The 13,127-nt window shown below is 41.8% G+C and overlaps 2 long non-coding RNA genes across 5 annotated transcripts in view; one reads left to right on the forward strand and one right to left on the reverse strand.

The window, feature by feature from the left end:
* LOC125637856 (uncharacterized) overlaps nucleotides 1-9,643 on the forward strand; it is a 223,932-nt gene extending 214,289 nt beyond the window's left edge. The window contains exon 5 of one of the 2 annotated variants that reach the window (XR_012668805.1): nucleotides 9,482-9,643. This is a non-coding gene — a long non-coding RNA (uncharacterized LOC125637856). Of the gene's footprint in view, nucleotides 1-1,803; nucleotides 7,766-9,481 lie in introns of those variants that run through there. The other variant, XR_007357093.2, reaches the window with a different exon arrangement.
* Nucleotides 1-10,907, reverse strand: part of LOC125637847 (uncharacterized) — a 149,352-nt gene extending 138,445 nt beyond the window's left edge. For all 3 annotated transcript variants that reach the window (XR_012668803.1, XR_012668804.1, XR_012668802.1), the window contains exon 1: nucleotides 10,581-10,907. This is a non-coding gene — a long non-coding RNA (uncharacterized LOC125637847). The remainder of the gene's footprint in view (nucleotides 1-10,580) is intronic.
* Between the last annotated feature and the right edge of the window lie 2,220 nt (nucleotides 10,908-13,127).

Raw genomic sequence — 13,127 nt, forward strand, 5'->3', positions numbered from 1 at the left:
ATTATGAAGTGAGCTGTAACATGAGCCCATTTCTATTTATACTTTCTCTCTATGGAATCTGAAGAACAACTGTTCTGTTGTGTACTTTTTACTGGGAGTTTATTAACAGTAGAAAAGTTACAAATCCCCCAGAGTCAACATCTCTGCAATCATTCACTGCCTCAGCCTTCCTGTATTTGCATTTCAAAACCATGATTACAATTTTCCTGGTAACATTACATTAGAAAAAGTTACACTTCTTTGCCAATACACAACAATTGTAAGGCCCAGTCCAGCACTTTCTACACACTTCTTATACATGCATCAATGCCACTGGAGGTAATCGGAGTGCTGAGAGTGCTCACCACTTTGTGAGCATTGATTGGGACCTAAAAGAAAGAACATTCTTAAACTTGGTTATGATAAGATTTGATGTTAAATGCTGTATGATGCAAGAAATGTTTCCATTATTTGTCAAAGGTGTGTAAATAAAAGGAATCAAATGCAGGAGCATATTCAATTAATCCACTGGCATAATCCTGTTACCATTCTAAAAATATATCCATTTATTTGTGTTGTTGTCAGTTTAACAGTAAATCATCTTTTATGCCCAGTATGGGAAAGCACTGAGTAACAGAGCACAACCTGAAGTGTGAATGTAGACTCATGTACATGCACAGGTGAAGCTAAAAAGTAAGATAAATGCTTGGAGACAGATCATCACTACACTCTAAAGGCTACAATGAATACAAATATATTTAGATCTCAACTAAAAGCAAATTGGAGTTTGGATTTCCAAGGGTCAAGCTCAGTCTCTTTTATTAACCGTGTGCAGAGTTTCAATCAAAATTGGTAGCAAGTGAAAAACCTTCTTCACAGAGCACGAAGCAGTACAGATTCACCTTTCTGACCACCTTCTTTCCTGTCTTCTATATATCCTCATAAAATATTTACTGGTCTTCTGAATGACCACTCTGATTATCCTTAGACTCCTTTTCAGATTCCCTGATGATGTCATGGAAATGTTAAAGCCATTATGCTAAGTTAGGACCTCCATCTACTCTGACCTCTTGGCACAAGCTTCTGAGGACAGCATGATATTTTTACATAAAAGTTAGGCTTCATTCAAGTCCCCAATATATGGTCCTATAACAACACCCCCGCACTTTAATCAACACTAATAAATACTTAACCAAGACCATGTAAAATAAAAATAGAAATCCATTATACATTAACAATACAGTTGTTAAAATGTCTAATAAAAGGTACAATTATTTCCCCACACTTTCTATTGAAAAATAAGCATTTATATTCTTTTACAGATTTATCTCACAGGTAATATATGACATTCCTTTTCATTAAGCTATTAGAGGAGTGATTAGTGACTAGCGTCCTTCTCTAATTATCTTTAATGTAGTGTGTCAAATTGATCATGCATAATGCAATTAGAAATCATAATTAAATTAATTTATATTGATTTAAGCCTCTATACATTGTTAATAACTACAGCTTAGTACATTCATTTCTATGGGCCAACATCAATATTTTCAATATGCTGAAATATTTCACCTTTCCCCCCTTCATTGAATTGGGGGTCTGGTTGAAGAGTTCAGAACTGATACATGCCATTTGAAACTGAATGCCAAATTCAGATTGAGCTAGAATAGGGTTTCTACTCTAGCTGTTATATTGATACAAGGCACCAGGTAACATGTTACTGACTCTCTTCAGTGACATGGTGATAATCAATTATTTGTTTTAATATTAACATACTTTCTGCTCTGTTACTGAAAACAAGTTAGACTGTGTCTGTATTTATCCTAGGAACAATAGATCCTCCAGATCATTCACAAGTTGCTGAAGAGGAGAACGCAGGAAAAAGTCACAAAAAAGACTCTAAAAAGAAAAGCAACTGGGAATGAATGGCTTGTTGGCAATATGAAGCTATTATAAAAAAAAGCAAAAACCTGTATTCTGAGGCTGCCTGTGCAAGTTTTGAGTTTCCCCCCTTTAAAGAAGATGGGACATCTGTTCAGACACTTTGCCGTCAGTGGTGCTAAATGGAATGAATGATATGTTTACTTCACTTTCCATCTTCTCAGTTAGAGTTATCACTACCTGACTACCACTACCTGACTTGATAAACCTATCTGCGAGGGGGCCAGCATGCCACCTCTGGGCGAGTGACTCTGGATTCCTGGCTACTTCCGGATTTCGAATATTAGTTCCAAGTGGAAGACTAAAACGATTTTAAAACTGGAGTGAGCTAATAGACCCGAATGTAAAGGCAATCCCTCGTACCTGAGGAGCGCTCCAGCTCCCAGCAAGTGGGCTAGGTTTTCGTACCTACACCTCAAGAGCGTACAGTTCAATACTATGCCAGCGCAGGACAAAGATAGGACTGCACTTGCTAAGAACTTCCTTGTATTGGTAGGTTATCACTCCCCCGCCCCCATCCCCGATCTCGCCGTGGGGCATAGACAAGGTTCTGCAGAAACACCTGACCAAAATCCTTACCCCTCCATGCAGCTGCCTTCAGTGGGTCTAGTCTGGTGAGGTAGGGCGAGTCGTGTGCGAGTAAGAGTAGCACAGGCTCGAGGCCACGGGGTTGCAACACAAGCAGCGGAGGCCCGGGTTGTGGTGCAGCGGCGTGGCGCGAAGCAGCAGCGCTTTGATTCCCGGGATTTGCAAAGCGGGGCTGAGAAGCGCAAGCACGTTTTCAATCCTTCCCAGTTTGTTCGCCCTTGGAGCCGGCTGGCTCTCCCGCACCAGCGTTGCCTATTGCAACCTGCAGCGGGGGCCTGCCCCTGCCGGCAGAGCAGCTCGGTCGTAGACTTTCCCGGGGAAGGCCTGCCTGCCCGGGCAGCCCCTTTCGGCCAGGCCCTGCCCGCCGAGATGGGCCGCGGTGGCAGCTCCCTGGCTCCCCCCTGAGGAGCGCGGCAAGGGGGAGGAGGGACGACATTAAGGGAGCGTTAGTTTTCCAGACCTCTCCTCGGCCTACACACCGCGCCGACGGGGCGGGCGCCAGACAGCCCGGCCTGGGCCAGGAGGCGCTGCGCGAGGCGCGCTCTCGCCGGCATCCGCGCCGAGCCGAGCCGTGCACCGCGAAGGAGTTTCTGGGCTGTGGCCGTCTCTAGCCCGCCAAAGGGCGAGACGCAGCAGGGGTCGTGCGCTCGGAAAGTCTTACCAAGGCATTGCGCTCTCCCATCCCCCCCTCCCTCCCCAGTTTGCACGAACGGAGTAAACTGAGCCACTAGGATCGGTGGGACACTCAGCTGCCCCTAGGTGAGGGATGGGAGGGAAAGCCTTGGACCCGGTCTCTGAAAACACCGAACGGTCCCGAAGAACCCGGGGGACAGGCGGCTAGTCAGCTGGCTTTTCAGTCCTGTCCGATCCGTGCGGTTCCTTCCCTGGCAACCCTGCGTGGGGGCGATCAGTGCTCCAGGAGCAGACTGCAACGGGGAAGACTCAGAAACCTAACGTTGGGGGATCTTTCCTGTTCTTCTTGGACAAGGCTTTGTCTTTGCCCGCGAGGCTTACGCCAAACCCGTGCGGCCCCCTTTCAGCTCAGACAAGGGAAAGGTTGGTTGCCTTGAGTAGTAAAAAAGAAGACAACGGGCCAACTTTAAAGCAGCTTGTCAGCCTGGTTCTCAGGGCGATCTTCTCAAGGGGCTTTGAGCGGGGGCTTGGCCTAGATGACCTCCTGAGGTCCCTTCCAACCCTGGTAGTCTCTGATAGTCTATGAAACCAACCCTGAGCACTAGGCGGAAACCTCTCACCCCAGGCTGGAGTTTGAGCCAGCCGGCACGTTGGACAGGGCTCGGGTATCCCCCCTCTGCAGAGCTCAGTCCATGTAAACCAGCTGGGAGTCCGGCTTCTGTCTCGCTTCTCATTCGGATTGGTGTTTTGAGGGAGGCCAGTTTGACTGAGGCCCCAGCAGTTGGTCACGAACGGGATACCCAACTTTAGAGCGGAGGGCGACGTTTCGGGATCAAGGTTAGTTGTGAAAGTGGCTATTAACGAGCCAGTGAGTTCGCGGCCTTTTTTGTGCTTGATCATCACTTGCATTAACCCTAACGGGGTAAATGAACACGTTATCATTTTAAAAAGCTATGCCCTCGAGAAACCAACTCCAAATGGGACAGTGAGCACTGTATATGATGAGTTCCTACGAAGTCATCAGCACTGAATCGGAGTGTAGGCGTCAGGATTTGGCCCTATGAGGTGAAATCATTCATTCACCGGCACAGATAAGAGACTCACCCTTTTAGGACAGTGCGATCTTGGTTTTGGCTATGAATGAAAGTACCATGGTAACAGTTATTTCCTTACACTCTAAACAAACTTTGGCAGCATAGCCCCCTTTTTAATAACTGCCCATTGAAATCAACGCAGTAACCCCGCAATATAGACTATCACATAATAGTCAGGTATCTCATACAGATGTGTGGTCTGACACCCTTCAGTCAGAAATATTCCAGGATCAGAATAAGTTTTCCAGTGAAAAAGATCCAGCTTTAATAAAACCCTATCATTTGGGTTTAACAAATAATCAATCATGCACAAAAACTTATGGTTAACTATAATGTTTTAAACCCCCAGGATTTTAAGTTGCAAATCAGGATTCCGTTTGAAAGGCATGAATTCTATTAAATGTACAATTTAATCACAGGGTATTTAAAATAGACATTTCCATCTAAAATCCAATCAGATATCAACACAGTACCTGGAGGCATTAGATGATCATCTCCATTTTGCATTTGTAAACTGGTAGAAATAAATGTGACTTGTGGATACCAAGAGGTCAAGTGCGGCTGCTCAAATATTTTTCTTACAAAATGACGGATTTATTAGACAAATAAGTAGCCCGGCTGATGCAAAACCCCCAGTGATTGAATTTTGACGTTGAGTCAACAACAACTCGAACTACATCAGTGCTCCAAGATTTAGTTATGATGGCAGAGATTACTGAACAAATAGGAGGCAGAAATGAATACAGATTTCCTAGGATCTGCCCCTGGCACCCTCTTCTTGACATTCTCCTCCATATGCTACCCCTATTCATACTGTATTCTAATTAAAGGACTGGGCTCTGTCTTATAATTTTACATGAACTTTTAAATAATTAGCTTCCTGTGCTGGTTAAAAGGGAGAGAGCCAGAGAGAAAGGAAAATAAATTCCTTTAGAATCCCTCTCTGGCTTTAAAATTACCCACTCGCCTTACAGTGGGGATGTACAATGCGCGTTGCTTTATTAGGACAACATTGCAAAAGATCTGAGCTCTAATCAACTGCTGTGGGTGACACAGAATCTTGACACACACCCCTTCTCTCCCCCTCCCCCATCCTTTGAGAACATGTTAAAGCTTTTGTCAGGGGGGTGGATTTGAGGGTTCAGCATACAGGGGAATCCTTTTCACAAGTCCAAATCGCCTCTGCAAGAATGATATTCTCCCAGGCTGGGGGAGAGCGGATTTTTTTCACGCTCAAATTGCCTCCCTCCTTATTCGCCTCCCCACCCCTTACCCCCTCCAGGTGTATGTATCGGAGAGGGTTCCCATGTATGAGTGTTTGTTAGCCGGCAGGGAGCTAGCCACGGTGCTGGAAAGCCTACGTGAGTGGTGGGAAAGCACTGTTATCCTTGCTTCATTTCTTCAGCGCTTTGGAGCATTACTTTTACTTGCTAATCACGAAGGGGGACTTAAATAATTGAGAGTACGTTTAAGCGTAAAGCAGTCAGTTTCTAATCTTTTCAGGGGAAAAAGAACTAATCTCCACCTGCTGTGAGAGCCCTTTTTTATTTATTCTGTATATTACTTCCACTCCAGGCTGGACCTGATGGCTCCAATTACACTTGAGCTTTGTTGAGTCCAAACACCCCCATTTCCTGGAATCCTTGTGCGTCCCTATTTTCTGTGGGTATAAACTTTGCTTTCATAGAAAGGTGGGAGCAGATGCCTACCAGATTTGGTTTGGCTGAGCCTGTAATTGCCGATGACTTTTGGGAAGAGGAGCTCTTAAAAACTCACATAACTCTGCTTTCACTCTATTGCTGCTGCTGTGTTGGTTTTTAAAAGGTAAGACTCTTTCCAAAAAGTGTTACATATATTGGCCACTAAAACAATCTGGATTATTATTTTGGTCTGGAATCTGTGGAGACCTGAATTACAACTTAGATACTCAGTGAGCACTGGGAAAATAAACAGTTTAATTAGCCCCTTTCTGGTTAATAAATTATTTTGATTGAAGGGTGTTTTTATTCTGGATACAGAGTTAGGCCTACTTATAGTTTCGATAAAGTTAATTCTAGATTAATGTTTCTGTAACCTATTTAGGATGCAAAAAATCCTGTCAAATTAACGTGAATCCTCCTGTCTTGCCTGCTCCCAGCAAATAACTTGAAGCACCTAATAAATCCAGATGGAGTTCTTCATAGAGCCCGGTGCAGAAATAATTATTGTCCTGGCTTGTTTCATGTCAGAGGCCTCTTCGGCTCATCTGTCATGAAACCAATTTCACTTTATTTACATCCATTTGCTAGTTTAATTACTGTGCTGATGAATAGCCTGAAGGAATTAAGTTACGAGGCGCTGGAAACCTAAAGCGGTAGATAGATGGGTTACCTTCTCGGGGAAGGAAATGATGGTTGGTGTGTGCACCAAATTTTTAAGGTAATAAGTGCCTTTCCATAGCAAGGTAGTTTGAAAGTCAGAATCATTGAAGCTCAACCCATCTATTTATCTCCATCTTGATGTAATATATTGCTTGGCAATGCTTTAACATTTTTGCAGGCTATTACAGGTTAAATCAAATCTTATTAAAGGAAACATGTTCTTAAAGACGGTCACCTCAGTAACTTTATGTCTAAGCACAAGATGCACTAACCATTTTTCAGACCAAAGAGGAGAAATGTCAGAAGTTAGTTTTGTCTCTTACGCTTGATTTCAACATAATCTATTCAGCATACTGTACCCTATACCCAATATGCTCTCTGCACTATGCTTATACATCAGATATTGTCCCAAATGCTTCCCCACGCAAAGCTGTCTCTCCCTAGTATATGATACTAATATATGGTATTTTAATGAGATATATTATGGTGTGTTTTTGTACAATCGTATTATAAATGTAGTTTCTAGATGTTTTCCCTATTCCCACGTGTGTCTTAATCGGTAAATACACTCGACTTCTCTCTGGGTATTTAAGAACATACCCAACGTGTATGTTTTGTATATGTTGTCTGTGCACACACATTCCTAAAGAGGAAACCTAACCTTTCCGATTCTACTACATTATATGGCATGTGGAGGAGATTTCGTCGTTTCCTCCACATAATAACTTGCTGTCCCTGGGATCCAGTGTTCTCCAACAACATATTTTGACTAAACTGGATTTTAAAAAAACACTTTATTTAGAACAAGCAAGAGCAAAAGGTATGTGGCCTCTCACTCATCATCAGAGAAAAGGAAAAGTGTAAGAGTCGCGGAATTATTATATGACTGTTGGTTGTGCCGTGTACCTACGTCAGGTCTACGATATGCGTAACATTATTTATGAGGAGCATGTGCGAGTTTGGGTGTGGATACACGCTCCTGCAAACGTTTTCTAAAACCAGATGTTCAGAGCAAGAGCCTTACTTTTCCTCAGAAAAGGAGCTCCTCTATACTCTCGTGTACAAATCATTCAGGCTACAGGCGTGGATACACAGCTATCTTCCCCTCCCTGAATAAGGGACGTGCTTAGGGGAGCGCTGTTTTGTAACATTAAGCAGCAACATGTACCAGAAATTCTCTCCTCTACATTTTGAAAGTTGTTTTCAATATTAAAAGTATTTTCAATATTGAAAAGTATAGGGTGCTGTTTTTCTTCTCCTTTGGACCACGCTACTTACTGAACCGGGAAGACTGATACCCTTTTTCCCATGAGGACACAGCACTTAGGGCTCAACCATTGTATTCACCGTAGAGCTGACTCAAACTAAAGAAATAACGCTTTACAATGGAATATTTGGTGTTTGAGGGACAGTGCGGAAGGCCGCTCAGATTTGTAGCTGCCCGTTTACTTTGAAATAGGAGGTTATAGCGAGGTTGCTATTAAAATACTTTCCTTCAGAGGTGGCTTCTCTAGGATATGACGCTTCTGTTGTGTGGGTGGATGTAGATCTTCTTTATCACAGAAGTTGAGCAGGAGTTTTAAACTAAACCTTGCCAGGGTGAAGGTACCCTACTCTCCTTAACGCTAACTATAAATGGGTCTATAAAGGGTTGGATAAAAAGAGAATTCCATCTTTCTCTTCTAGGTAGTTTTATGCTTTATATTGGAGAAAATTAAAGGAGGAAGAATATAGTAAAATAGGGTGGAGTATTAAAAGCTCGCTTTTGCTCTCCCTTTGATTAATAGATCCATGTGGCTAACGGCCTGACATATGGTGTGCGAAGCAGCTTGAGATGGTACCTTAGGCATCCCCTACGGCCATTAACATATTAGAGGCTTCTGTGCAGTCAGACAGTCAGACTTCATCTAGAGCCCAGCACAGAAAGGCTGCACCCCAGAGCTGTTTGATACAGTCTTTCAATAATGCATCACTCTGCAATTTTAAGGGAGCTGTTCCTGGTGCTGAAGCACTAGGGCAGAACACTAATGAACTTTAGCAACAAAGATCCACCACGTTCCTTATCTGAAATCCGCCGTGTTAAATTCGTGAGTGTGTGTGTGTGTTGTTACATACATAGATACATTTAAAGCTATATACATTATCTGTGTGTGTGTTTAGATAGATAGATAGATATTTACACACTTATGTACACACTCACACTTGAATACTGGCAGTATCTAGTTCATGTGTACTGTCCCATAGTTCAAAAAGCAGATACATACATGGGTTTGCAGCCCTTTCATACAAGCAGTATTAACTGAGATAGCTGTACTTCTTTCAGGTGTGGACATTCTGAGAGACATCAAAATCAGTTCCACCCCTTAAAATATGGATTTTTTTTACCAAGAAAAACAGTTGTTGCTATAAATAAAACCGATACTACAGACAACACAGAAACGACTTTTTATGGAACAGGGTCACATTTAAAATGCAGTAGCAGCTCGGAGACAAAAAAACCCCAGGCTCCTGCAAAGAACCTAAAAGTTGGGGAAACTCTCTTAAAACCGAATGCTTTGCAATGGGGTGTGAGAGGAGCTAATTGCTGCATATTCCCAAACCGTTGTTTGGAGACGGAAATTACAATCCACACTGCAGTAGTACAGAATGTAGCAAACAGAAGGTTTATTTGATCCATTTCAGCGTTTTGACAGAAACATAAATCACTCCTTGCACTTTCCCTTTTCCCTTAGTCCCCCGTAGATAACTGCCCTGTCTCTTTTGAACTTTGTTCTGACTGTTTTGTTCGAAAATAAACGCTAACACCAGATTAGACGTTCCAGCTAGCTTCGCCTTCTGATTGCAGGAAAATGGTGTTAATCAGGAGCTTTGATGTTGTTTTACTTTCAGACTGTATGCCTCAAGGCGGAAAAACGCAGAAAGGTAGCTGAGAAAGTAAATTGCCAGGAGCTAAGAACACCCTCCCTTTCAAAATATTGTAAGTACTCCTCTCCTGTACAGGTTTCAGAGTAGCAGCCCTGTTAGTCTGTATCCGCAAAAAGAAAAGGAGGATTTGTGGCACCTTAGAGACTAACAAATTTATCTGAGCATAAGCTTTCCTGAGCTACAGCTCACTTCATCGGATGCATTCTCCTGTACAGTTCATCAAACTGTTCCTATGCAGAAAAGCACTAGTCGGTTCCTTCTCCTTTGAAAACATCGCTCACTTCAATGCACTTAATGCTAGGTGTGTATGTGCCAATATGACCAGTTTGTAATTGGACTGAAGATAGTAGGGGGAAATGCAAATGATTCTTGGAAACAGCCATTCATTTATGAGCATACAAAATCCTAACTAACTGGAGATTTCCAGTGAGGAATAAATCCGGGGTTAGGCTTTAAGGATGTAAGCAAAGAATCGGAGATCTCCCTACATTTATGTAGCCCGTAATACAAGTTTTGCATCCAATACTTTGGGGATGTTACCATTAATTCCGCCAGGATTTATGCTTGGTAAACCCTTAGATGGACGGCATAGCAACCCACCACATTAAAATAACAGATTCCTTTAACACAATCAATACATTTTGCATCATAAATACGAGAATGTTTTATTCTCTTAGATAGCTGGGCTTTCTACATGGGGCACTTTGTTTAGGAAATTAGATCTGAAGGTGCACAATCTCAGAAGAATGCCCTGTACTGTATCTGAATAATAGTCATAGACACTGCCTTCACCATGTCACAATTTTCAGTGTAACCCATTAAAGCAACCTAATTCTTTCTTAAAGCACGCGGTTCGGTTTCAGTTAGATACAGATTGCCTCTCCAGCTTTCCCTTTTCTTTTACAGCACGGCTTTAATAAAGTCACATAAGTGATTGAAATTAACATAAATCATTATTAGTTATTAGGATTTGCTCTAAATTACTCTGTGAATATAACACCAAACCCCATCTGCCACTCCTGCTCGAGCAGCAATAGATTGCAGATAAAATAAATGTCCTTACCCCATTAGAATGTTCCTGTCTCTGTAGCCAAAAGCCAAACAAAAGCAATAAATACAGAGCTTTTTTCTCTCCACTATTCAGCTGTGACTGTTTTCATCAGCTCTTCCTCTAGAAAAGCTCGATAGCTGCCTGAAAATATTGCATTTTATATCACCAAAGGGCGATTAATATTGCATTAACTGTATTTAACATTTTTTAAGCGCGAGTAATCTGAATTGAGTAAGTTTCTGTTACTAAATACAGGGGATGTCAGAACTGGTGAAAACAGCTTAAAATATCTGTATAAACAGATTATTTGTTTCATACTTTGTATTTTTATAATGTTATGGTATAGTGTGCTCTGTTTGAAGTAGAAGAAGCCATGCTAATGGTCTGTTTAAAGTATTCTGACACTGTCTGGAGACATCCAAGTCTCTGCCTTCATTAAATGTTTATTGTCAACACTTCAGTGAGAAAAAGTCTTGTGTAAGTGAATTTCCACTGCTGGATGCTGTCAACACCTTGTTTTATTCTGATCCATGTGTACAAAAGTTTGTATACATTATGCTGAAGTGAAGAGAGGCAGAGATTATGGGATAATTAGTTACCAAACAAACTTTTGTTAGTAATTCCATTTCCATAATGACCATAATCAAGGCCTAAATTATGCATCTAGGTGTCTTGTCTTCTTTAAGCAGCCTTGCATAAAACTGTATTCATGTTGACATGCTATCCTTTCCTTGGGAAACATCTTTTTAAAAATGAAAAACTGATCTTGCACATTTTAGTTTTAGTTTACACCTTTTAGCTTGCTTGCTTTCATCCAGGGTAGCTACCTGTGTATACATCTACCCCACTCTTCATCTATATATGTAGATATTTACAGCAGTATGTCTCATATCTATAGTTTAGTGCTTGTCAGCATTTCCATTATTAAGCCTTATTTTCAGGAGGTTTATAACTCTAGCTTCGTATCCAGCACCGGAAACTGCTCTATGCCAGAGCCTTTGTAGTCAGGGGGTCGTCAGCATTTCCACTGTAAGAAGCTATTTTGAGAGTTTTATTACCTGATTGCAAAAAATCAGCTCTGAGCTACGGTCTACCTGCAACGTGTCAATATAGCGTTTCTTTTTATTTCTCAGATTCGGTTTAAATCCCTTTGGCTATTTGAATTTATAAAAATAGTAAACGATAGACATTTTGTGGCATCGAGTTTTTTTATTGTTATTTTAGGAATTTTGTACAAAACAAACAAAAAGACCAGGTTTATTTTAAAAGAAATTCCCTTTACCCATAATCAGCGATGCCTTTGGGTATTTAGATAAAGAAAGTTTAAAGACTCATCATAATGTTGCAAGAGGGACTAGTATGCTCAGCAACTATTTACCATAAGGATTTTGGACAGGAGATATAGTGCATAATTTGTATAGCATATTTTTGCATATGCAAATTTCTTGTTCACGTGTTCAGTCAATAAACTATCAGACGGGGAGCTGCAGTTTAAATGTCAATAAATTCGCATTGACACAATAGACTGCAAGGAACCATTAAGGTCCATCATGCCAGTAATCCCTGGATTAAGATTCTCCAAAAGTCTGCGTTGCCTCAATAGACTGGAAAGGGTTCTTTCAGATCCGTTACTCCGGTGTTAATGATCGGAGAGCTTTAAGAGTGCCTCTTGTACGCTTCAAGTAAGCTGCCCCTTCTATAGTTTCTTCCCACCCGTAAACAAAAACAAAGGAAATTAAAACTCAGGTCCGTGTTAAACCAAGGTTAAAGTTCTGTTTAAACTAGCAAAAGCAAAGTCATGTCAGTTAAAGACAGGTATACAGCATTAGTGGTCTGCTTGGGCCAAATAAATTCCTGGTGTAATTCCATCGCATTCGTCTGAGTTACACCAAGATCAAAGCTGGCCCCGTTTGCCTCGGTATTGTTAGCAGTGGAGAAACATTAGATCCCCTGCAGTGCCTAATCACAAAGGGCAAGTTAAGGTTGAGGTGGAATCTTAGCACTGACTTTCACTGACTTTGGAGGTGTATAAATCAAATGCTTCACACTACGCCCGGTTTATCCTGCAGCCCTTACTCAGACCAAAGTCTGGCGGGATGGAATGGATGTGTACAAGATGAACTCTTAAAACTCTCAGACCAGGAATATTACGGACCGTAACTGACAGGGGCTTGCCTGGTTAGGGACTGAAAAAATCCGTTCTTTATCCGAATGGTGCAAAGCCAACAGTTCTCTAGTAGCAACACTCTCTGCTCGTGTAGAAACACTTGCGTTGTGTTGTTGTTGTCTGTTTGCTCAATCAAATATTAATCCGTGAGCTCCTCTTTTAGGTTAACTTTACCCCGTGGAACTTTTTGATTTGCCATGTTACAGATACCTACCTGATTGCTATTTTTCACTCCAATCAGATTCCAGTAGAAATGACCTACAACCATATAAAAAAAAATCAAAACGGCTCTCAGTACGAACCAAGTCTGTTTCACATTCTAGGTTTTCAAAGAAAAAATGTTTTCCAAAAGCAGGGGGGGGGTTGTGCAGAACGCCTCCCATCAAGCTGTC

This window comes from Caretta caretta, chromosome 1, assembly GCF_965140235.1.
Source record: "Caretta caretta isolate rCarCar2 chromosome 1, rCarCar1.hap1, whole genome shotgun sequence".
Lineage (NCBI taxonomy): Eukaryota > Metazoa > Chordata > Testudines > Cheloniidae > Caretta > Caretta caretta.